General features: G+C 35.2%; 1 long non-coding RNA gene across 7 annotated transcripts in view; it reads left to right on the plus strand.

Annotated features, from left to right (window-relative positions):
• The window catches only part of LOC127956896 (uncharacterized), a 75,232-nt gene that overhangs the window by 23,234 nt on the left and 24,220 nt on the right, over positions 1-27,778 (plus strand). For 3 of the 7 annotated variants that reach the window (XR_008153664.1, XR_008153656.1, XR_008153657.1), the window contains one exon: positions 15,512-18,569. The exons of 2 other annotated variants lie outside the window; for them this stretch is intronic. This is a non-coding gene — a long non-coding RNA (uncharacterized LOC127956896). Of the gene's footprint in view, positions 1-1,697; positions 5,371-15,511; positions 18,570-21,720; positions 21,864-27,778 lie in introns of those variants that run through there. 2 more of the 7 variants (XR_008153662.1, XR_008153659.1) reach the window with 2 other exon arrangements.

Here is a 27,778-nt window from a genome sequence, read left to right on the forward strand (position 1 = left end):
AATAACATAAATTATTTTTTAATAATTAACGGCCATGGAAATAAATTAACAGTTGTTTTTAAAAGGTGGGATGTACAGTGTTACAGTGAACTCTAGATTTAGTAACAATGAAAACGGTGGCAGAAATATCATCTGGTAGTGGAAAGATGATGTAATGCTCGTCCAACTTTAGAGATGCCTAGAGAGCAAACATCACAACTACGCTCAACTTAAGCACACGCAGAGATCTGTAGATCCCTCTCACATGCCTTTCTGCATTTATCTCCAGTTTCCTCCCATTGCAAATGTGTTGAAAAGCTGTAAACCAGTCATCAAGGTACAACTCTGTGCTTAAGGATAAAAGGCAGACATCCACTAGCTTACTATCTATAGAGCTGTTAAGTCGTAATGACTTTACAGTGTATGGTTTATTCAGTTTGAGCCAATGCAACCTGAAAGTACTATTCTGTGGCTTCCAAAAGAATCAGGGTCCAGTTTCAGCAATAATCCTTTCCAGGGAATGGGAGCGAGATGTTGTTGGATAAGAGCGAAATTACAGCAGTTTTAGGGGCAAGTCAGAAATAAGGAGTTGGAATTGGCATTGCACTCTGATAACATCAGTGCCGACACAGCATTCTGGGAAGCGTTTTCGTATAGTCGCTTGTGTTTACCCGTTGACAAAAATGCCAGGATAATGAATGCAGTACTATGTCAATATTTTTTATATTTTTACCTAAAAGTTTAAATTGTAATTTACTCGCCCTCATGTCATCCCAAACTTGCATGACTTCATTTCTTCTGTGGGACACAAACGAAAAACATCTGAAGAACCTTTTCTATATAATGGAAGTGAATAGCAACTGGAGCGATCAAGCTGCAAAATGACTATAAAAGCTCCATAAAAATATTTTTAAAAAAAATCCAAATGACTTGTGTATTAAAATTAATGTCATTATAAACCTGTATAAGTTTCCGTCTTCTGTGCAACACAAAAGGAAAACTTCAGGAACATTTTCCATATAATGAAAGTGAATGGGGACTTGAGCGTTCAAGCTCCAAAATGATAATAAAATCCCTATAAAAGCATGCAAAAAGGAGTCCACATGACTTATGCAACATTTTCTGATTTAAGTAATTTTATAGATTTTTGTAAAGAAAAGATTGAAACATCAGTCCTTTTGTACTGAAAACCTTCCTCACTGTAGCTGTCAAATCATTTGTTAGCATTATACTATTTATGAAAAATGACAGCAGTTTTAGTTTATCCCTCACATAAGATTATCATATAGTTTTTAGAAGTCACTTTAATGAAACTTCTATGGCAGTTTTTGTCATTTTGGATCTTGACAACTCCATTACCTATTCACTTTTATTAATTGGGGAAAAACAGCCAGGATATTTGTTAGATTCATCTTTTATGTTCCACGGAAGAGAGAAAAGGTTTAAATCAGCAAGATGAAAAATTGATAACACTATTCTCCTTTTTTTTTAATTAAATATCCCTTTAAAGTTGCATGTGGAGTGAATGTTTTGGACATCTTTAGGTGTACCATTTGTCCTCTGTGTGCAGGGCTTTAGTACATTTGATGCTGTAACCTGATTTTTGTCTGAAAGCATCAAACACACTTTCCCTTTCCCTTTTCTCTCCCTTTTATTCATCTCCATCACTTTCGACCTTGTTCCTCCCCACTCCCCCTCTACATGTCTGTCCTATGTAGCAGTGGGAGACTGATGAGTCCACCTGGACTCCCTGGTGTGTGAGATGTCCCTGTGAGAGTGAAACACACCGTCCACTCCGCCTCACTAAGTGTGTGTTTGGAGTCAGAGGCACAATCCACGCTGCTGTGCCCACAGATGGTCACACTACAGGAGCAAAATTTTTTTCTGTCTCCCAATGGTGTCTCCCAATGGTTTTTTTTTTTCATTCTTGAGAGAGAGAGAAACAAACACATTGTCTGACCTAGAATGCATACAGTGTGGTTAACAAGCCTTATCAATATTATCATGACAGGTTAAAACTGCATTATTTTTAGGAGGCAATATCAGCTTCTCAAGTTCACACAGGTATCCTAAGAGAATAACCTTGTGTATCTTCATATGAACCCACTGTAAATATCCGGTTTAAGTTACAGTTAAAAAGTAAACAAATATGGCAGCTGCGGTTACCAGAAATTCACTGCAAAACAATTACAGTGAACATTTCCGGTATTACTGGAATACACTAAAAGACAAAACGCCAACAAATGTGACCCATAAACATCCGATAAGCATTAGCCATATAAAATCAAATTTAACATAAGACACCCTAATGTATTACTGATTAGAAATATAAAAATCAAATGTTATCATATGTCGTGTTAAACAGACATGCTCCACTAACATTTGGCAACCAGAAATTAATTCCACAGATTTAATGTTATTATTATTAAAGACTGTGTAAATGTATTATATTATATTATACTGTAAACAAATGATTTATGCAATTTTGTTATTTTCTATCAATAATATAATTATACTGTGTGTAATGTAGAGACTCATTTTCAATGTAAATTATATGGTCAGTTTTTACTTGCAAAAACAATAAAATTACTCAAACATTTTTTCACTGTATATGATAAAGGAACCTCTAGTTAAATGATCAAAATATTTTTACTGTATCATTTTAGACACATTCCAGTAACATTTGGCAACCAATAATCGTCCAATTAGTTTTCTTAACAAACTTCTATCTTTGTGAACTGTTTTGTTTAATGTGCTTATACTATATATCTTTTAAATAAATGTTATAAAAAAAAAGTAATATACTAACACTTCTTAGACTTAAAGGTGTGGCTTAAGCGTCCAAATGCAACACTTTGTGAACTTAAGGTTTTACTTAAATCATCCATCGTGTTTCCACAAATACACAAATTGCAACAGGATGTGTCCTCAAATGCCTTTTGGTTCTTGCCTGAGTGATTATATACACACAGCTTGCTTGACCTTGAGAGACTGAACTATCTTCTATTCAAGCCTTTTGAACACGCACCATTGCTCGCGTAGGAGGGTCTTGATTGGTTGCAGAACATAACATCAGCAGTGACATCATGAGCTGCCAGTGGTCATTAAGTGGTCAGTACGGCCAGCATGAGCTATTTGAATGAACATGATAATTATAGATAATGTTTCTCTAAAAGTGTCACAGATCAATTCTAGCTTCTAACATTAGAGATCTTTGCGTCTATAAATATTTTACTGTAGTGGCAGTCCCTTCCTATTCCACTCCTTTGACCTTCCTTATATAAATCTTTTTTGAAGAAGTGGAATTACTTAATCTAATTATATAGCAGTCGTGCGGTTTTTAATAAGCCTTATATCTGAGTGACATTGCCTGCCATTCACTGAGACACTGCTCTGTATCTGCTCTTTCAGCCTCATTCTTTTTGTCAGACACACCGCATTAACCTGGTTTTCTTGCAGTGCATTATAAGTAGGTCAAGCTTAAGGTCAAGTAATGTTGCATTTAGCTTTCAAATCATGCAGCGTTGTTCACCTGGATAAAAGCATGACAGCATTTGTTGCCAGTGAAGAGACTACATTTTATATTGAATGATTTAAATTAAATGTGATTCCTCATTTTTACGCTTGTGAGAACATCACGTCCCGTGCATGCCCTTGTGTGTGTGTCATTCGGCCTGATTTTGAGGTCTCAGATTGGCTGTGTCTCAAAACAGTGAGCTGCCTTCCTTCCTTGAAAGCTTTTTAGGTTTATGGTGTGATCGATGCTGATGCTATTTTATATCTTTATTCAGTACTAGTATCAGTAAGAAATACTAATTCTAACCACCACGTGCCTCTAACATTTAGACTACTGGTTGATCATTATGGGTTTTTCTTTGACCAATTGTTAAATCTTTTTAAAAACCCATAAATCCAAAAATACTGTCAAAGCCAGAAAAAAAAAGAAGCAAAAAGCGTGGCAAATCATACATAACAAACCTTCAGTTTAGTGTATTTTGCATTTAAAGATATATAATAAACTACAGACTCAAATAGTCTAAATAAAATAATAATTTAAAAGTGTATTTTGGATGTTTATATTCCACTAATCTGAAACAACACGATATGGAAGACCAAATAGGTCAAAATCTCAAAATTGACCAGTTCTTGAATAAAAAAGGTTTTTGCCTGTAGTCTCTTGCCTTAATGGAGTATAGATTTTCTTTTGGAGTTTTGCACACTGTGTGTCTACTTTTTTGTCAAAAATTATTTTCTTTTTTTTCCCCAGTACCCACGTATGACTTGCGTAGTCTTGCTTTTGTTACATGTATGCGATGAATGAGTCAGTGAACCGGTGTTGTGGCCAGTCATTAAGTATAAACACGAGCGCTGTGAGAGCAAGCCTCTGAAATAACACCGCAATCACTCTCTACTGAGTGCATTCAGAAATGCTTTGACAATCTCACACTCCCTTGCTTCGTGGACATTTAAATGTGCTCACTGCTGCCCGGGCAAACTTATTCTAAAGGTCTTACTTATTAGCCAGAAAAAGTTTGCCTTTCATTTTCACTCTTTAATCACCTTGCATATTACCATATGCAAAGTAGATTAATAAATTCAAGTTAATAAGGTTGTATTGTTAGGGAGAAGTAGGTCTTATGAACTGGAACTAGCGCATACGGACACTTACAGACATGCGTAAATGCTAGGATACTGAAAAGTAAAGCCATCATAAAATACACTTAATAGATGAAGCTCAACAGTTTATCTCATACAGCACTTGTAGCTAGGACATAGTTGAAAACTGCGGTCAGCCTCATAGTCTTAATGTAATAGCCATTCCTCTCTCGTTCTACTTTCTAAACAGCCTGTACATCTGGGAGCTGCTCTATATATTATTATTGGGCTCCATGTTTTATTATTGTGAACCCCCAAGTGAGCCAATGGCAGGCCAACCAATGTCCTCATGTCCGATAAAAACTGCCCACAGTTTATATCATCTGTGACCACCTGGTTTATAATGTATGTTCTGTATAATGCATTTATTTTTTTATGGTGTGGCTGTCTATATACACATCCACTCATGTGTAGATCATGGATACGATGCGTGTTCTAGTTTGTCTGTGTATCTTGGTCCTTATTTTTGTCAAGCAGAGTGATTGACACACACACACATTCTGAATCTGACCTGTACTTATTTAAAAATGTAAAATAAGGTTTAAATTGTCTTGCATATTAAATGATTAACTTGATGCTGACAAATGGGTAAAACCTGTGATTTGAAGAATATATCTGCATAGTGGTTTGAAGGATAGCAATTAATGATAAAGATTTAAAATGACAATTTTAATTAGTTTTTAGCCCTTTAATACATTAAATATAGTATTTTTAATGTAATTGAATTGTTCTAAGCATGCATGACAAGACTTTTTGGTATACAAATTCTTGTTTCACTGAATTTTTTCTTTTTGTAGAATTATTGTAAAAATTTACAACTATGTCCCTTTTTTTTTTGCATTCTAATGTGTGAACTTTTTTTAGTTGTATTAAACTTTCCTTGTTTTGGTGATTGAAAACACTATTTTTTTCCCCAAAATTGTAAAAAAAAAAAGAAAGAAAAAAAAAAGAGAAAAAAAAGTGTATAAATGTTACAATTTATAACAGTAAAAGTGTTGTGTATATATTCCGGATATTGACTCTATAATATATAATGAAATAACTTTTTTTATACTAAATAACAATACAAGGCATCTATGAAGCTTTTCACACCAGCTACCCAAATGATGTGAGACCTTTCGGCGGCCGCAAGACCCTGCCCTGTTTAATTACATTTCATCATCTTTGCAAGCCACACTGGCAGACCAGCTATCCGTGACTCTGGCATTTCACAGTGAGCGTTACGTAACACACTAAAACATCATAGTCAGTGTAATGTTTCACATAATCTGGCATAAGATTAAAATGTTTGTCACGCTACACACAAATAAGTTATGACGGCACCATTTGTGTCTCTTAGATGAGTCAAACTCTTTGATTGCACAGAGCAATTTTGTAAATGTATGAGCTTTTATTGCAAGAAACTGGATGAAGTAAATGGCTGGGTCTTATTTCACAGTTGCCTTTTAGTGTTGTTTTCAGAGATCTCTGCTTTAATTTTCTACATTCTTATTCATGTATTTTATTTGACTATTAATTTATTATTATTATTATCTTATATTATATTATATTACATTATATTATAATTTTGAATATCACATATATCCAAGAAAAGAAATATTACAAAAAATGCATGTTATTTTATGTATGTATATGTGTGTGTCAGTATACATTTTAAAAAAATTTAGTCAGCAATTTAAGTAATAAACTAATAAAATTACAAAGTAAAAAAAAAATGTTAGTATTAGTGGATAATTATATTCATTATGGTCATGACTTACCACAGGCCAAAATCCAAAGGAATACAGTATTTATATTATAAACTAGCTATAAAATATTACTTATTGTAAATGTATTTGAAAAATTCACATTCATTATTAACCCTTAGGGGACTAAGCCCTTTTTGGTCCGTTTTCTCTATTTTTACATTTCGGCTTATAAACCATATGCAATGAGGATGGACCACCATGTATTTGGTATCAATGGATTCAGAAGACCCTAAGCTACCATAAGCATGCATGCAATATGTCTATAAATTAAGTATGAGTGAAGAATTGTACAATAAACTAGAGAATTTCAAAGACGAAAATGAGATTTTTGTCATTTATTACGGAAAATCCTACCTCACACAACAATAGTTAAAAGTTTTTGACCCAAAAATATATTTTTCAAACTCTTTGCTTGACAGAAATGGGTTAATGTTCAATCAAATGTGTAAAGAACAAATAAATAATTAACTTTATTTACAAACAGTCCTAGGCGTTTTTTTTTATTTTTGGGACTAAGCCCTTTTTGGTCTGTTTTCTCTATTTTTATATTTGGGCTTATAAATCATATGTAATGGAGATGAAACACCATGTGTTTGGTATCTATGGAATCAGAAGACCCTAAGCTACCATAAGCATGCATGCAATATGTTTATATAAAGGAAGTATGAGTGAAAAATTTTACAATAAACTAGAGAATTTTAAAAACGAAAATTAGAAAAACACACAATATAGAACAGTTTTTGAACAAAGAAAATATATTTTTTCAAACTCTTTGCTTGACAGAAATGTGTTATTGTTTAATCAAATGTGTAAAGAACAATTAAATAATTAACTTTTTTTAAAAACAGTCCTAGGCATGCCAGTGAGCAAAGCAAGGCCTCTCCAGGCCTTTCCAGTAATTGTTCCAGAGCTTGTTCTGCCGTAAATCTTTTACTGCTTGCCATTTTGATAAAACAATTCTGTAATAATGCTGTATCTCTCTCGAATTTATCTCTTTGTGCTCGCTAACACTCCGATCGCTTTCTGCTTTCTCCACGTGATGCTGATTCTCCGATCGCTCGAATTTAGCTCTTTGTGCTCGCTAATACTCCGATCGCTCTCTGTAACACTCCGATCGCTTTCTGATTTCTCCACCCTGATGCTGATTCTCTGAACGCTTATTGATTACATGTCTTTTACTTTAGTCCAGCCAGCTTTTACAAGGCTACAGCAGAGCTACAGAGTCCTCTGAATGGCTAGAAGACATAACCTTCCTCTGATTGGGTTAGAAAAAGACTCCTCCCAGCGGCAATTTTTCCATTGGCTGTTGTGTGTTGAATCTGCCTAGCACAATCGTTTTCATTGGCCTGTTTACGCAGTGGTATTGCGCAATAAGGGAAGTGTTTAATATACAAACTTTCAGCGGAATCTGAGGAAGACGGCAAAAAAAAACCGCATCTCTCTAGCATTAATAGTTTGTGAGATAACTACACATTTGTAAAAGTATGCCATTTTGGGCGGTACCGCCCAATCCGTCCCCAGAGGGTTATTAAATAAGAAACTAAAAAGATGAAATTGTTCAAAATATTATTTTGTCAAGTAATTCAATAAACCAGTAAAAGTTAATTTGTTCTTGTTTTCATTTAAGCAAACAAATATATATATATATATATATATATATATATATATATATATATATATATATATATATATATATATATATATAACCAACAGATTACCTTAGATAAAAGGATATAATCATTATGGTCAGGATAATTTTGTTAGGTAATAGCTGATCTAACATCTAATGGTCCTCACAGTAAAAACAATAGCATGTTGGGACACCACAGTGTACCGTACCTGTGTAAAATAGCATGCCTCTTCCTTTCTCCTTCACAAAGCCTGGGCCACAGAAAAGAGGCATAGAACGCCTGGCATCTCGACAGATGGCACTGCCATGTTGAGAGAAGTGCCCCCAATCCAACTGTGGCTCAGAAAACTAATTATGCGTGTGTCAGAGAGGAGCTAAGCAGCAGTGCTGTGGCATTTAGACATCACAGGCACGTACAATAGCCCGTTTATCCTCTCCGCTTCAGTGCAGAGATCATTATGCAATTAAAATGTTACTCATTAAACAGGGGGAGAAATTTAATTTGTGAAGTCTTTTCAATTTGCCAAACCTGTTCCTTGTTTCGTTTTATTTCAGCACCGTTGACGCACCACCCCAGGGGAGGAGGGGTCAGTCATGCTAAAAGCAAAATTACATCAAGAAATAAAACAAATTATAAACACAAGTTTTGATGAATAACTTAAAAAAGCAACAAGGAACAGAGAGGCAGGGGCAAGGTTATGGCGATTACCTGAAATTCATTTCTAATGCATTTATGCTGTGCATTTTAATGTGCAAATGCCAAATTTAGTCTCTCGTATGGTAGTGTGGTGATTACAGAATGCTGTTAGAGAGGATAAAGGCAGGTGAAGGCAGAGTAATTATCCTCTAACTAAATTAGTGTGGCGGCAGCATCCAGGGAGAAAATGAAAGAGGGTAGCTGAAATACACATCAGCCACATCATTCTTTTCATCCAGTTCCTACACACATTATTGTATTATCCAAAAGATATTATGTATAGATCATAAAAAAGGCTATATTTTATACATTAATGTGTATAGAAAGCCAAGGACAAATTTCAACTAGATAGATCGATAGATAGATAGATATTTTCAATATTATCTGTAAAATTCATTAGGAAAAAAAAAAAAAACGATTTTGTTCAAATATAAAGTACTATTTTGTCAAGTAAATAATTCAGTAAACCAAAAATGTGGTTTATCTGCTTACCCCCAGGGCATCCAAGATGCAGACTTTGATCTTCAGTAGAACACAAAATGAGATTTTTAACTCAAACCGTTGCAGTCTGTCAGTCTTATAATGGAGGTGAATGGGAATCACAGCTTTGAGAGTCAAAAAACACAAACAAATTCAAATTAAACCCTGCGGCCTGTGACGATACAGTGATGTGTAAAGACAAGAAACAATCGGTCTGTGCAAGAATATGAAAAGTATTTACATTGTTTTTTACCTCTGATTCACGGCAATGTCCGAACTGTCCTGAGTGCGTTCACGTATTCTTCTTCAGCCTGCATGTGAGGGGTCATCTTCTTCTTCTTGCTTTACGGCAGATCGCAGACTAGTGCATTACCGCCACCTATCTCTCAAATGGACCATTCACAATCTTTCTACAATCTCAATTGGGAGTGTCAGTGGTCGAAGTCAAGTAAGTGATTCGAGTAATAAATAAAAAATATTATTTATAAAAATGTATGTAAAAATTTACATTATTAAAGAAGTCTGAAATAAAATTATTTTAATTAAATTACTTTGCTGAAAAGCAAAGGTTTTATTTGTTGTTTGTTTTAAAACAAACAAATATAGAAGATTGCATTTTTATGTTCAAAATACACCACCAATATTATTTATTAAAATGTTTTTTTTTTACATTAAAGACATTGTTCAAAATATAATTTTGTCAAGTAATTAAACCATTAAATATTTGTAAATACATAAATATGTACATATTTACCTTTTTAATATTCAACACACACACATATAATATAATTGTTTCAAGTAATTATATAAACCAAATTAATATACACACGCATTTGTCTCCAAGCTCAAAGTCATAGTGTAGGTTGCTAGTCGTGTGTGAGGCATACTGTTGGCTTTAAGATAAACACGTTGGCTTTTGTTCAGGGCTCTGTCATCAGGAGCTGCTATGAAGCATTCACATGAAACGTCGGTGTGATAAACTGGACAAATTCGTGTTTGGTTTTGTTCCACAGTCTGTGTGTGCACAGTGCAAGGCCCAAGGCCAGAGGAAACAGCAAACACATCTGCTTTCTACCCTCTACCTCTCTCCCGCTCTCTCTCATCAGCCCATCTGTCTACCTTTGTCAGTGTGTGTGAGAGAGAATGTATGTGTCGTGTGGGTAGAGGTGACTGCCAGACAGTGGGGCGGCAGGTGTGCAAGCAGAACTCTAATAGACACACACACACACACACACACTAGACCGAAAACAGCTCATTGTCTAGAAGTGTTCTGTTTCCTCTACCCATCACATATGCCAGTGTTCCTGGCTTAAGCCGTCCTAAAAAGAAACACTCCTATTTAAGCTCTGGCCATTCTTTAAAAGTTTCTATAGCATCCTTTGAAAATCTGACCTGCATTTTACAGCATAAAAAAAAGGAAAAAGTTTTCTGGGTGTTTGGACACTTCTGGCTGTGGTGTCGTAGAAGATACATATTTTTAACAAAAGTAATTTCTATCAGCATCCAACAGCAAATATAGATGCAGATCTTTTTTTTTTTCAGATTTTTCATGATAAATTAATAGAATAAGTGGTGGAAATAACATTTTCATAGCATTTTATGTATCTAAATAATGTAGATGTATTTTTTTATTTACTTTACTTTGTGTGAACTTAAACTTGTTTTTTCCCCCTCCTTTTTTCGTATTTCATCTTAAGCATGCTCTTCTTTGTCTCCTCTGTAAACAAGTTCACTAACTTGGATAAAAGGTTTGTTGAAATATTAAACTATTAGGGACCAAAAATTTGCTTTTGGGAGTTATGTCACAACAGAAGTTTTGTGCAAAAATGATATGATTTTCACACAATAAATATTGAAATGATTATTGAATGATTGATGATGAATGATTATTATTTCTGTCTTTTGTTTAGGATTTAATTTGCTAATAGATTTTCATATTTTTGAACTGAACGTCTTGTTCCAGCACAAGGTTAATAACAATACTACTACTACAAAAAACAATAAAAAATTCTTGAACTTTAGAAGGCATTAGAAATGACACAAAAACAAGTAATGAATGCATGTGTAGAAGTTTACAAGACGTGTGTGATTGGTTATAACGTGCAAGACTGTAAAAACGCAGGAAAAGAAATATAATGCAACAAATAAGCCCTAATATTAATTAGATAGTATCACTAGCCTGATCCTAATAATAATAATGATGACAATTGTCTTGCTATCGTCAAAGGCATCAGCCACAGGCGATATCTCTGACTATCGTCAATACACGATACTGTCGTCTATCGGCACAACCCTACTCCACACAATTAATGAGGAGCATGTGTGAGCTCTCAGGTGTACCTGTATATTATTGTATGTAGATGTTTCTGTATTTGAACTCTTGGTCTGTGTTGATCACAGGATTAGACTGTCTGCTGTCAGACATGGCTGTTCTGAAGATAAAGAGGCCTTTGGTTCTTTCTCTTCCAAGACGTTATTGACCGCAGCTTTTTTAAAACTCCTTCCAAAAACAGCAAATTGAGCCCAAAGATTTTTCAGCTTCGAGCTGTCTGAATTGAAAACCTCTGTTGAAGTGGAAAATGGACTTAAATTCTTTCAGTTCAAAATTGGGTTTAACATGGCTCTGAACTTGGCCTGAGGTGTCTAGTGGCAAAGCAAAAAACCGCGTGACTCATACTAACACAAGCCTACGTTTTTGCTTTCAACATCGAAGCATTGCTAAATTCTTTCCATCAATCTATTATGAGTCTCGGCAGCAGGTGCTGTAGAGGTGGAAAATGTTTTGGTGCTATTAATTGGCCTATACAGGATGAAGTGCAAAATAAGGACACAGAACCTACAGCTGATGTAACCTTAGAGGACATGGCAACCGAAGATGCCCAATGCTCCAGGCTGCTTGCTCTGCCTCTCCCAGCCCAAATGTGGAAATAAGGCTTTCTGATGTAAAAATAAGGTTTTCTGATGTAAAAATCAATTCATTTTTTCCAGCAGAATTGATTTTGAACAACTTATTAACCGTTAAATGCTGAGCCATGAGCTGTGGCTTTTGTTCATAAGCAATCAGCCCCTCATTATTTCAAATGGGTTTTCAAATGATCATATTGAATAGAGCAATTCCATGTGGAAAGCTATGATTACTCATGATTCTGCACACAAAATCTCAACCAATCAGAGAATTGCAACAAGTTAATGTAAAACGACATTAAAAAGCACCTGCCCATTCCTGTGAAAGGAAAAGTTCACCCAAAAACAAAAATTTGCATGAAATCGAATCACCCTCAGTCTTTTAAAGAGTTTATTTCTTGATAGGAATAGATTTGAAAAATCACCTGCTCACCACAAGATCCTCTGCTGTAAATGGGTGCCGTCAGAGTTAGAGTTAGATTTATTCACAGGTAATCCACACAACTCCAGGCCATCAATGAATGTGTTGTAAAGTGATAGGCTGCATGTTTCAAGGAAATAAATCTGTCATCAAGGCTTTTTAATGTTTAAACCATTGCTTCTGGTCAAAATATCAGTCAACAATCCCTTATATTATAACACTCCCTCCTGTCAGCGTATGATGTGGAGTAATTCTCAAATTACTTAAATATTTGTGTACAATAAACAAATGTCATCTTTACATCTATAAATAGTTTTATATTCTGTATTGTTCATGGGGGTTCTATAACAAAATGAGTTTGGCTCATGGCTTATAAGAGAGACTTTTCTAAAATCCCTATATGACAAATAAATGGAAGAAGTACTTCAACTGTGTTTGGGTGCAACTAAGGAACTTAAAAAATCAGCCCCTTTGTTGCTTACAATGTGTTATTAAATCTTAGTACTTGGTTACCAAGGAGACAACACCATACGCCAAGAGCTTGAGATGAAATCTGAAACATTTGATTCTGAAAACAAAGATAAAGTGCTCCTAGTTGAAGAAACAGCCTTTGGAATTTTCCAAAGAGCCATAAATGAAAAGTGAAAGTGAAAGTGATGTGACATACAGCCAAGTATGATGTCCAATACTCAGAAATTGTGCTCTGCTTTTATCCCATCCAAAGTACACACACACAGCAGTGAATACACACATACCGTGAACACACACCCGGAGCAGTGGAGCTTAAACTAGAGATAAAGCCCTGTTGCAACGGAATGATGAAAGTGAACAGATACTGCAGCTTATTTGGAGCAAAAGATGGAGATAGAAATAGATTGGGTGACAGAAAGGGGAAGAGAGGTAGAGAACCAGTGAGAGACAGAGGAGTAAATTGCTGTTTGACTTAGGGGACGAGCCCCACTCCACTGACTCCTATAGGAGCTGAATTGTATCTGCAGGAGGTAATTAACATATCACAGGAGAGTGAGACCATCCTCTCTCTAATACTAAGACTGTGGGGGTCTGGAGGCCTGCAGAATTGAGGCTCGCAGCCCCAATATGTCATGAGCTTAATAAAGATGTCCCTGAGGCCTCATGCCCTAGACACTAACCAACACTTGCCAAGACGCCTCCATATTTAACACCTTGCACCAATTGCTCCTTGGCTATAGTTTACTTAACAGTAATGAGCATGCATTGCTATTTGGTATTCAGAATATTTGGTATTTGAGGAAGGACATCCTCATTCTAGGAAGCATTTAATTGGACAAAATAAATTGGACACACCAGAGTACAGGATGAGTTGAGCTCTTTTAACTCAGATTCTGATTGGCTGTCAATGTTTTTACTGTTCATCAGCTGAAAAAATAAAAATGTATTTTTATCGTTATAGTTGTAATATGGACCTCCCCATTCTCATAGAATTCTGTCATGATTATAAAACCGTTATAGTTATCATTGTCATAAAAACAGAGTTTTTATTATATGGCTTTGTAGAGATAGTAGTACATGGAAAAACTGTCATCATTTACTTATCCTCAAGTAGATAAGTACTTAACCTTCTTTCGTCTGTTGAATATACAAAGATAATTTGATGAATATAGATATCCACACAGTTGACGGTAGCCATTGAATTCCATAGTATTTTTTCCATACTATGGAAGTCAATGGCTGCCGTCAACTGTTTGGTTACCAACTTTCTTAAAAAAATGTTTTGTGTTCAGCAGAAGAAAGAAACTCATACAGGTTTGGAAAATCTTGAGGATGAGTAAATTTCATTTTTGAAATTCCCCCCACAATTCAGCATGACCTTATATTTAACTATTCTTAGAATCAAATCAGATCAACATGTTATTTTGTGTACATTTTTCAGAAGACGCCACACATCTGATTTAAGAGACAAAGCTTCCCGGGTCTTTGTGTGTTGATTATAGTGTCATGTAGAGAGGAAATTAACCCGCTTTGTTGCTGAGCTTCTTTACGGAGCTGCAAATTTGAAACAAAGTGCTGCAAAAATTAGATGTACAATGTCAATGACTGTACTCGAGAGAATACTAATTACAAGGCAAACGTTTTCGTTAATATAGTGTCAATAAAAAAGTGTGGCCATTGTAGCTTTATATCAAAATTGAGACCAATTTTTTCCAATTCCAATTTTGTCTCAGTGGGGCTATTTTTCCTCTCAAATTTCTTACAATTTTTTTTCTCTCTCTCTGAGGAAGCTTCCACTTTTTTTTAACACTTCTTCACTGATAAAGTCCAGCTTGAGTACACTCATCAGTGTATGGACACTCTGTCCAACTCTACAGCACAAACGTGATTTAATTACAACTCAAAGGTGTGTGTGTGTGTGTGTGTGTGTGTATGTGTTTTCTGTGACCGCTCAAACAGAGGTAAAAGATTCACATTCACACATTTAATAGAGCATCCACAGTGCTTTTAGTCATACAGTTATGAAGCTGAGTGTGTGTGTGCGGTGAAGTTTTGAGACTTATACTTCATGAGTCTCTTCTGCTTAAGGCCTAAACATCTGATTCACACAATCACAAATATACCAAGCTGCTAATGAGCTCCGATACACACTGCATGTGTGTTTAGACTGTGATTACCCTGATGTGAGTGGGAAGATGTGAGATGACTCCTTCCTCTCTGTCTTAAGCTAAATTTGCCCTCTCATTCCCCTCAGCGATAACACTGGCTTCATTATATAATGAACGCTGTTGTCACTCACACCTTCTCATAACCACTGAACCCATATCAACTTAACTTTCCAATAAAGACTCATATGTACATTGTCCTACATGTGTAAAATGAGGTCATGGCTTTTGCCCAAGTCCATCGGAAAGTTAGTCTGGTGTTACGTGTCTGCTGTTAATCTCCTTCCCCGTCTAGGTAACCGAGTATCACTTATTTCATGTATAAGTGTGTGTTTTGTGAAATACATGTCTGTTTTCCAGGTATCTGAGTGCTTGGTGGTGGGGTCAGGCAGTTCAGAGTGACTGGGGAAAGATGGGATTGTGGAGAGCAGTCACAGATATCGGACTCTGCATTTTCTGATGGCTGATGATAGCAGCTTAAAGGCTTATACTGTAATAGGAATGCCTTGAGATTGGTTAATCATGCTTTGATTTGGACTTTGATATTTGTTGTGGAGTACTGGTTTTTATGTTATAGAAAGAAATCTCTTTCACCGAGGCTGCATATATTTATTGACAAATACATTAAAGCGGTAATATGTAAAAATATTTGTACAATGTAAAATGTAAAAACAGTAAAAATTCTAATATGCTGATTTGCTGCTCAAGAAACATTTTGTATAACCGTCACTGTTGAACATTTTTGGGGATCATTGTGACCATTTATTTCAGGTTATAAAAAAAAAAATTGTCAAAAGAATAGCATTTATTTGAAATAGAAATAATTTGTAACATTAAAACATATCTTTACTATTATTTTTGATACCCTAAACGAATAAACGGTTGTGTGTGTGTATACATAAAGTTATATGAGAAATATTTTTGTCAAATTATATGCAAAAATAAGTACAACAAAGGAAATAAGCTAATAAATGAGTTAATTGTACCTAAAAATGGCAGTTTTCCAATCTATTCCTGTTAGCTCTACTTCATTTCAGTTCATCTGTAGGGATTCATTTTATTTAGGTGTGTGTGTGTGTGTGTGTGACTTTTGAGGCCCCTCTGATTAGCATATAAGTGTCCCGTCGGCTCGATTGCTACTTTATTTTAAGCACTGTGTGGAATGTGTAAAATGCCCCTGATTTGCGGTGCTTTATTTCATAGAGAATTCTGCATATGCATACATAATGAAAGTTTATTCTCAGATCTGATTCCCTGCACATTTCAGATGCACGGTCTTAAAAATAGCACCAATGTCTTTGTGTGTATTCAGCTCAGCACTGTGCTCTCTCTCCCTCTCCTCCACTGTCACCTCCCCCTTTCTCGTAACACTTGTGACTTGCCAATGATTGAATAGTTTGGAATAATAAAAAAAGAGGAAAGATGGGTTTCAATTTAAAGTGATTTTTATGTAAGTTTCTGTAAGATTTTAAGCATCCTATCAGACAGACTTATTAGCCATTTCTAGAATTTGTCATTGCTAGATATTATAATTCTACAATATAATTACAAAAGAGGCTTTTCCCAAAAAAAATCAGTTGTTTACCGTACAAAATATGGAAAATGTGTCACACAAGAAACATTTCATGATGGATAAAAGCAAAGAGCTCTCTCGAGACCTTGTTGTAGAACATACTGATGGCATTGGTTACAGAATGTTCCAGTGAGCACTGTAGAGGCCATAGTCCGGAAGTGGAAAAAACATTATTTCACCATAAAACCGGCTACAACCAGGAGCTCCTCGCAAGAGCCGAGGACCACTTGTGGAGAGCTTCAGATAGATCTGGAATTAGCATGGACAAATGTTTCAAAGAAAACAATAAGTAATGCACTCAACCACCATGGCCTGTGCACGCTCACCATGCAAGACTCCATTGCATGATGAAGATGAGACAAGGGTGGACATTTCAGCAAGACAATGATCCCAAACACAACCAAGGAAACTCTCAACTGGTTTCAGAGAAAGAAAGTAAAGCAGCTAGAAAGGCCCAGCCAATCACCTGCCTTGAATCCAAAAGAAACTCGATGGAAATAACTACAGATCAGAGTTCATAGAAGAGGCCTACAGATCCTTCAAGATTTGAAGACTGTTTTTGTGGAAGAATGGGACAAAATCACACCTGAGCAATGCATGCGACTAGTTTCTTCATACAGGAGGCGTCTTGAAGCTGGAATTAACAACAGAGACTTTTGGACAAAGATTGAAATGCATTTCAGTGAGCGTGATCAATGGGTCATTCGATTTTATTACACAGAACTTCATTACTGAACTTATTTGTTTTGATTTCTTTGTATGTATGGATTACTTGGGTTGTTACCAACATCTGGTGAACAATTTCATGTCAACTGCACCTTTAGAAATATATTTACTGAGAAAAATGGTGACGTGTTCAATGCTTATTTTACCCACTATATATATTATTCAAATATAAAAATGTGTCTCTATTATCCCAGTAAAGGAGTATGTTAACATGTGACTCACTGAAGCATATGAAAGGGACAGAGAAGTCACAGAATCTTTCACTTTAAAGGGTTTACAGATTATTTGGAGTCTCTCTCTCTCTCTCTCTCTCTCTCTCTCTCTCTCTCTCTCTCTCTCTCCTTCTCAGCTTCACAGTCCTTTTAGTGTTCCAGACAGATAACATGCCTTAGGACTACTTTACTACAAGCTCTGTGAAGAGCCATCAAGGCTACTTAGTTCACATTATTGTACTCGACAGCAGCGGATGTGACTCACAACTAAGTTTAATACTTTTCGTTTGATTTTTTTAGTTGGAACTTGCGTCATGTGACGTATTTCAGACTTTCTGTTTTTGTCCCTTTTTTTGCAGCATGCGTAATGTGATATTTTTGCAAAATAGGGCTTCTTAGCTTTTGAAGGACAGGAGAATAGAGGGAGAGCGAGGCAAAGAAAAATACAGCTATGAAAAAAGGAAATTGCTAAGACCATGTGAAAGTAGGCGGAAAACTGTATAATGTTAACAAACAGGCCATGATATAAAGAAATAAATGAAGGTTTTAGTTGGTGTTTATGGATGATTATGCATTCATCTGTATTTGTGATTTTAGAGTATCAGCTGCATCTCATGTGTTGACCTACCTGTTTCTGTCATGAATGTAAGATTGATGGTCAGTTGTGAAGATACTCATAAAACTGACGTCATGTGACATTTGAGTTGGGATCATGAGTAGATGTGGGGTATAGCAATTCAAGATACCTACATTGAAAAGTCCTTAAATGAAGAGGGCTGTTTAAAGAATTTAAGGTGCTGCAAAGAACTGTGGAAGAATCTTTATTTTTAAGAGGGTTGGGAAAATCTGTCAAGAATAAATACATTTTTAACCCTAAAAATCAAAAAGAAGAAAGGTGTATATATTTGTGTGTGTGCCATATATATTTATTATGTATATATAAATACACACACATGCATTTATACATTTAAGAAAAATTATGTTTATATATTAATATATTTATATATGATATAATTTATATAAATATAAATATATACATGTTAATACATGTAAATATTATTAAAATAGTCTATGTGTGTGTATATATATAATAAAGATCTTTTATTGCTTTGATTCAACTAATCACATTTCCATCACTTTTGTATGACTGCATCATAATATATGTATTTTAAACTTGAAAATATTTGTTTATCATGGCAGTATTTTGGAGAATGGCTGTTTGTGTGTATTTAAATTTTTCATTATGAACTCATTTCACACAAGCACATACATAAATAATATAATTAATCATTATTTCTCATTACCACAATGCAAAACACCGTCATCCTCGTTTTCTCATGTATATAATCAGCATATAAGAATGATATCTGAAGGATCATGTGACACTGAAGACTGGAATAATTCAGCTTTGCATCAAAGGAATGAATTACATTTGAAAAAACATTCAAATATAAAACTCATTTCAAATTGAATTAATATTTCAGTTTTTACTACAAATCAATTCGGCCTTGCTGAACATAAGAGACTTCGTTAAAACATCATACATTTTTGTAAAGTCTGGTGTCACATGCAGGTGCAGCAGGAATCAGTTCTCAGATCAGTTTTAACACATACAGTACACAGCATGGCTCTATTTGTCGTCGTGTTTGCATGTTAAGGTAGTGAAATGAGCTGCACACATCAGCATCCTCAGTTGAGCTAAAAGCTTGTGTGGTTTCACCACTTCCCTCATCAATACCTACAGCTCTGTAATTAAATAACAATAGGTTTTCAGGCATTTACAGCAATATTTATTAGCTCAGTGATTTTTACCAGATCCTCACATGTATCCTCTAACCAGATACATCATGACTTTTTCGTTATGATCTATTGCTGCTTGTCATGTCTCTCATTGTGTGTGTGTGTGATCCCATCACTGCCTCAACATCTGTCCCTGTATATTGCTGATAAGAAGAAGCGCCCTCCTCAGCCAAGTGAGGGAGAAACCATGGCAACGGTCCAGCCTGGTGTTGACATCATGGGGCGTTAAATATAACGTTTTGCCACACAACCAGTCATTCAGCCATTTTAGTCACTCTGCTTTTCTATAAATACACACTTTTCTCCTCCCAACTGTAGCTCAGGCTGTTCAGACTGGATGGGGAGAGGAAAAGAATAGTGTGTGTTTGTGTGTGTGTGAGCGAGGGTGTGTGGGTTTATGAGACAGCCATTACAAATTAGCTTGAACACTCATGTTTCACACAAGCACATTTATGTTTCTTTTTCAAACACTTATAAAACAGACTGCAGTGCTGCGCTTTAAATGCTTAAATATTACTGAGGCCAGATGTGTGTAGTGTTCGTTATATCTCACACTAGTAGATTCATCGTCGTCAATATACGCGTGATGAAAGAATGAGGGGTGTTTGAGAGAGACCGAAGGAGAAAATGATAGACAGAGGGCAAAAACAAGAAAGACAGAGGCGGAACCGATCAAAATAATGGTCTGTTCTTCCAGCACTTTGATTTAATGGGGTTCAGCTGGGGACGTTTAGAAGTGGTTATGTTGAAACGACAGCAGAATACGGCTGTCAGTCCCGTTTTAGAATTCTGAATCTGCTGTGTTCACACACAGATCCGTTTTAAACTAGAGCGACAACCGCATTCTGTGACATCACACCTGAACTGACTCAGAAGTGGCTTTGTTTACTTTAGTTGCTGTGGTTACAGCAGTTGGTTAATACAGTTGTATGAGGTCATAACTGACTGGTATCATTGCATATAAAAGATTCAAATTCAGTTCAGATTCAAATAGCATTTGTATTTGATTCCTTCAGTGTTTCTCAAGTGCTCTGAAGCAACCACAGATAAATCAATATTAAAAGCAAAAAGTGCATACATATCATTTCTCTTGCACAGTAGAATAAAAAAAAAACATCTAATGTTGAATGAATATAATTTCTTTTGCATAGTAGAATTAAAAACTTCTAATGTTGAATTTATGGGTCGATGGTTATGATGTATGTTTAACTGTGTCTTTCATTATTGCCACTAGTTGCAAAGTATCTCCTTAGTTACTTCAATAGTGTTTTTAAACAGTTTCTGACAGATAAGACATGTCTTAAAATTTAATGCCTTTCATAATCAGTATTTTTATTGAGCTGCTATCTTGGAACAGATATGCATAATGTATTTTCCACTGATTACTGCTGCAGTCATCCTTTTTTAGTTAAATACATTTCATATATTAAAGCAGTATTTACTTGTTCTTAGGTTTTTTTGTTGTTGTTGTTGTTGTTGTTTTTTCACCCTCACCTGCTCTCTCTCTGTTGAATTGATTGAGATTCTAAACAAATTAGCAAAATCTTTAGGAAAGGTGAGATAAATTGCTACACTAGGAGAGAAAAATCAATGTTCTCAATTAGCATTTTAGACTTGTTTTTTGGTGAAAAATATCTAATTATCCTTAAAACAAGATATATGTGCCTTATTATTTTTTTTTACTATAATTTAACTTAATTTGATTTAACAGAATTAAGTCTATTTTTATAAGCTTTTTTTTATATTATAGGTTTATAAACTTTTTTATTATTATTATTATTATTTTGGTAGATTTGTTATATTAAATTATTTACATTTGTAAATGTTATTTACTATTAATTAATAATTGATTTACTAATTATTAATTAATTTGTATTTTACTTAGCATTTTACCATAAAAATATATATATAATATTATATTATTATTATTTTTTTTTATTATATTTTTTTTTTTTGTAGTGCAGTATTCGTTGATGTAACAGTTAATCTAAAATATTACTTCATTTGACTGTTACACCACTTGACTTCATTGTTAAACTAAAACTTTTCTTGAAAATATATACATTTTGAATACCATACAAAATCATTGTGAATACAAAGAGTACATTTGGCATATGATTTTTTTTTTCTTTATCATGAACTCATTGGCTGATGTAGCAGAAATTGATAGAGTTTCCTATTTTAATTACTTAAAAAATTTAGATCTGCTGATAAAGAACTAACTTTTTTGTTGTGTAATTCTTTCATGTCATTTGTAGGTTGCAGCCTTGTGGAACTTTGTATCTAACATTCTGTTTATCATCGGATCTCTCTCTGCTGTGACTAATTATTACCATTGATCACTGAGCCTGCTGATAAGATGGCCTGAAAGCATAATAGAGGTGAGCTGGCAACAAGGCAAGTGACACTGTGTGTGTGTGTTTGTGTGTGTGATCCGTGACTAACACACAGGTGTGTGCATCTATTCAGAAGCTGCACTGCACTGGAAAGCAAGGTCTTATTTGCAAGACAAAAAGATAGTCAGCGGCGCTGTTACACACACACACACACACATACACAATAAGCGCAGGATGAGTCACACCGTTCTACATTTTACTTTCCTCTTATTTCTCCATTATTGATGCTGAAGGTTTAGATACCCTATACATGCAGTGTCTCTCAGAGGAATGTTAAGTTTGTTTTGTCAAAATTATAAAAGACACCAAATACAGTATGTCAGGCAGGGCCAGAGGTCACTGTGAGTGTGTGTGTGTGTGTGTGTGTGTGTGGCACCGCACGCTGTGTGATAGTTGAGCAGGAGATAATAATGCTAGCTTTATTTAGCTCCCACTGACTTTCTGCCAAACCCACGACAGCATGGAGGTGAATGCGTACAAACACATGTGTGCACGCACGCACACACACACACACACACACACACACCATTAAATACCTTCCAGCACTTCATTAGTGCTGTGTAAACATTTCAGTCGTTCATTCAGCCCTTCATTTGAAGTGTTGTTGTCTTTTATTGTTTGATCACTGTTTTTCCACATGCAATTCCATCTGTGTTTGTGGAGCAGACTGTTTTTCATAACATAGTCACTTTTTTCAGTCAAACCTGTGATGTTTATGATGTGGGTTAGCGGATGTCATGGTGATACAACTGGTCTGAAATCAGAATGAAGAAAGAGCCTCGTTAAAGCACCTTTCAAAATTAGTTTGACATTATATTTAGTTATTTATTTATTTACTCACTCACTTACTTCATAGAACCCCATGCAAAAATCAAAGTTTTTTGCTTTGTCAGGACAGCTACCCACAAAACAAAATATAATGATATTAATAATAAACAATATTTGTAATAAATAAATATATTTAAATACATTTTACTTTAAAAATATATTTGTTTTATATGTGGTATAGGGATTTATTTTTAAATTAAATGTAAACTTTTCTTGAAAAAGGTACAAAACCTTTTGAAAAATATATGAAACCAAAATAAAATAAATGAAAAAGAAAGTTTCCTATTGTTTTTTTTAAAATAAGTATAAAGATAAATAAATAAAACAAATTGCTTTGTTTTAGAAATTGTACAATTATTGTAAAGTAAATAAATACATAAGGATTTTTCTTTTTGTTAAATTGTACACCGAACACAAGGTTTTTCCTTTTCTTTTGAAACATGCTAAAATGAATTTAACGATAAATAAATTAATAAAATAATTTAGATTTTCATTTTGTCATTTTTCAAACATTTTCCTTTATTTTGGACAGTCTTATTTGTCACTGATCCCTTATGTGTAGGGTTTCCTCTCTTTTGACTTACACAACATTAACACCTTCTTCCACTGCCTGAGCCGTGCAAACTCCAATGGCCCACAATGCTCTAGTGTGTTGCTCAAAAGGTCAGGCTAGTGCATTTTTATGTCTTCAGCCATTTCATATTTCCACCCTAAGATCCCTTTTCTCTCCTGTATAACTATTAAATGTGTGAATGTAAGCATTCATTCTTTCAAAAAAAAAGGCTCAGTTGGCTGTTACCGGGCACCATTTATAACCACCTCTCCAATCACTGTGGGGTTTCACAGACTGGCAGAACTGTTAATAAAAGCCTGTCAGACTGAACCTTTCAGCCCTCAGAGACACCAAGGCTGGACTCTGATAAGAAGAAAGAGAAAATTCCCTTTTATAGATACAGAGAAGCAAAGTGGCTTTGCATGGATGGTCTCGAGAACCCTACGATATAAAGAGCAAAGAATATACGTGTGATCTGCTTATTGTAGATTTTATTTACAAAGAATACTGAATGGGAATGTCCATGTATTTATGGAACTCCCAGCGCTTTTGAAAAGTGTCTCTTTGCATTACTGGTAGGAAAGGGATCCCCAATAGGGTGAAAGCCTTGCACAACTCTGAAATGTGACTCAAGTCTGATTTACAAGCAGGATGATTTCTTTAAATATCTACAAGGTCTTGGAGAGGGGTTTGGATCAAGGCTTGACTTTTCCACTATATGGTATCCCCCAACTTCCACTCCTATCTCCCTTTTGGCTTCTCTTAGATCACGTGATCTAGCTCAGAATGACTAGATTGTGTGCACGTGTGTGTGTGTGTTTATGTTATGTGCCAAGAATCTGGTTTGTCAGGGTCAACTCCATAGAAGGTAAATGCTTAGCTCAGCACAAGCGAATTCCTCTCGTTGTTTAGCGTCAAGAATGCTGCTGTGCATCTGTCATTGCGTCTATGACAGTTGTTGGAAATGAGCTCACACTCTGTAAAAGTCAGTTCTCCGTTCTGACACATGCAAAACCCTTTACATGACTCAGCCTGAAAGCTCCTTCAGTAATGAGTGCGGCTGGGATCCGGTGGCCTAGTGTTTGTATTTGGGAAGCTTCTGTAATAAAGAGTTTGGAGGGAAATCTCCCTCAATGCCGGTGGGAATTCCCCCTATGTTTCCACAGCTGTCGGCCGCACCACCTGGGGCTCTTCATCAGAACTGGGCAACTCCCAACAGCTGCCTGTCTGTCATCCTCAGTCCCGCTCAGTCTTCTGGACAACTTCTTTGTTTTTGCTGTATGTACACATCATGTTGCATGAGACAATCCGACCAGTCAGAAGATTCTGAAAGAGTTATCAAGTAAGTTTTAAAGGGGTTCATATGTAGTGTGGTTTAGAAGTCATGTGTACATGGCATGTTTAGTGGCTCCCAAAAAGTATTTGGATTCTGAAGATGCGTTTAAAAAAAAAAAAAAACACTGTGCTTTTTGTTTTCTAAATTTAAGCCAATTATTTTTTATTAAGTTTTAAATTTTTTATACAAATCGCTAGAAATATCCATGCCAAATTAAGTTAAATCATACTCACATTTCACGCACAATTTTATTATATATATAATATATATATATATCCAAATACTTATATATATATATATATATATATATATATATATATATATATATATATATATATTCTAATACAGTGATTGTGTGTGGAAAATGTACTATATAAAATGACAATTGTGAAATATGACATTAAAAAAGGTGATATTTCAAACGCCAATTATTAATATAAATGGAGACTTCTAGAAATTGCCCAAATGTTGTAAATGTTATATCCTCTAGGTCATTTATATTGGAAAAATAACAATTATTATTATTGTATATTATGTATATAGTAATGCAGTAATTTTATTTTATTTATTTTATTTTAATTCTTAATTTAAGTCTTAATTTAGAGCTGTATGTGTTATATATGGTATGTGTATGCTGAAAAAAAGAAAGAAATATAAATATATTTAAGTGTATCCATAACTATGTAAGTGTGGCTTAAATGTCCAAATACTTTCTGGGCCTTGTAAATAATGCTCTGTCAGTAAATCATCAGGCATGGGCATTTGGGGTATTTTTTGATGATGCTGACATTTGTGGACTGACTGGTGTGGAAGTTCCCATCCCAGTGGAAATACAGTTTATGTGATTCACTCTGTCAGATGCACTTTAGCTTTAACCTTGTGACTTATATGACATAATCACCAATCGGTGTGGTTTGAGTTTGAGGTTATGGAAAACTGTGGATCTTGTGACTAGCTACCTGTTTGTGTATGTGGGTGTCCCTTGTGACTTTGGACTAGATATGTGTTGTCTATCTAAGCAGCCATGTAAGATTGAATTTTTATTTCATGCCCAAAATGTATGTCTGCCTAAATCTCTGTGCAAGTAAAGCCTAATGATGTTTAAAGGGACAGTCCAGGCAAAAATGAAAATTCTGTCAATTACTCACCCTCATGTCATTCCAAACCAAACCTGTTTTGTTTCTTGTCTTCCATAAACCAAAATAAGAGTTTTGCTTACAATAAAAGTAAGTGATGAGCAGGGGATGTGAGGCTATGGCTATATCATTATAATTATAATTTAAAATGCATTGGAATACTTGGAATTTAGTACACAGGTGGTCACTTTTATGATGATTTTTATTGTTTTTGGAGCTTTACATTCTTTTTAGGTTCATCATTCACTTTCATTGTATGGAACATAGCAGCATGAACATTCTGCTAAATCTCTTTTTCTGTTCCATGGAAGAAAGAAAGGTCATACAGGTTTGGAACAAGATGAATCATTCTGAGTAGAGTTTTCCCTGACTCCGGTCTCTCTTCATGCTTAGCTGTATGTCTTTGTGGTAAAAAGAAAAGGAACTGAAAGTTCCAAAGTGGAAGGAAAAACAGAGATCTAATATGATTACATCAACAAACTTGTTTACAGTCCAGTCACTCTCCCTATCAATAACTTGAGTCAACACACACAAGCACACACATGCTGCCGCTATGTTTACTAATGTAAGCGTACACCCACACACACACACAGAAGGTGCTGTCTGTCTGGAACGACTCCACATCTGCGGCAAGAGCACATGATATTTATGAAATGGGAGTCATTATGATGGCCAAACATCCATTAGAGCTGTAAGAGCCACTGCGAAAGCAGACGGAGGCTCATAAAATCGAGATCAACTGAGGATTTAGCCCGGATAATAAACAGGTCTTGTTCGGGGAAATGAGTTGCTGAAATTGAAGCTCGTTTTCTTAGAGGTTATTTTGTTATTTTCCTTTATGGGTGTGTATGTGTTGGTTCAACAGTCTGCCATGACACGCAAGCGCTTTACACTCTGGCTTAATCTATCCTAACCAAAGACTCATGCCTCATGGGAGGAAAAGGGGAAACCAGAACAATCAGCCTCTGATGAGTGGAGGCTTTTGGAGGTAGTTTACAGTAAAACGGCCCTCTGTGCCACCAGTCTGCCCACCTGCCCCTTTGCCCCCCTTGGGAAAGTAAGCAAAGATAAGCTAGTAAATAATAGCTGTTTGAAGCAGGGGAGGGGTCGTGCTCAGCACATGATCTGGACAAATGTGACTAATGGTTATTCTTCTGATCATGCATGTGGATTGTACCATCTGGTGAAGAAAAAAAGGGTTGTGGTGATACACTCTGCTCTAGACATACAGTCATTTTCTCTGTTGTTCGTGTTCTTTCTCTGTTTTCCTACTCCTTCCCCTAAAAATTCCCCTTGTGCATCACACTATGATTAAATCATAAAAAGGGGAATCCTAAGTTGGTGAAGGTTTGCTTACATTAAGTATTGAATAATATATTTATCAGACATTGCCTTTAAGCTACTGCTGTCTGTTGTGCAGATTTTTATTTTTTCAATAACATAAAATATAAAGCACTACAAGATGATTCCGTGCAGCACAATACAAAATCCAAATCATTTATTGGCCAGTATTATTAAATATAGTATAACAGTGATCCGCCACAAGGACTAAACCATTTTTAATTCATGAGCCCCACAGGATGTTGAATTGAATGACAGGAAGACAAATGTACTGAATTGCTCTATATACATACTCTATTTCTTCTTTCATTCTTTAAAAAAAAAAAAAAAACTTCACTCTAATTTCATTCAAATTAAACACTGGTAACACTTTTTTAAGGTATCCTTGTTACATGTACTTAATATAATAATAACACTATATTATGCATCATTTCATGCAAGAACCAAACCCTAACCCTAGCCATATAATTGTGATTTATTAATGTTACTCAGTACTTAAGTATAATTGCACTGTAACAAGTACACCTTAAAATAAAGTGTAACCTAAACATCTAGTTACCTCAGTTCAAAGTTAATGCAAAATATTACAAATGTACTCTCAATTCAGATCTAACTGGCACACAGCCCTGCACATATGCAATGACATATGACACAATTACCACAACATCTGTTGCGGGAAAATATACTCTTGCACACTGTCCTGGGATGATGTATGTATTGTGTGAT

This window comes from Carassius gibelio, chromosome B4 (genome assembly GCF_023724105.1).
Source record: "Carassius gibelio isolate Cgi1373 ecotype wild population from Czech Republic chromosome B4, carGib1.2-hapl.c, whole genome shotgun sequence".
NCBI classification, from domain to species: Eukaryota; Metazoa; Chordata; class Actinopteri; order Cypriniformes; family Cyprinidae; genus Carassius; species Carassius gibelio.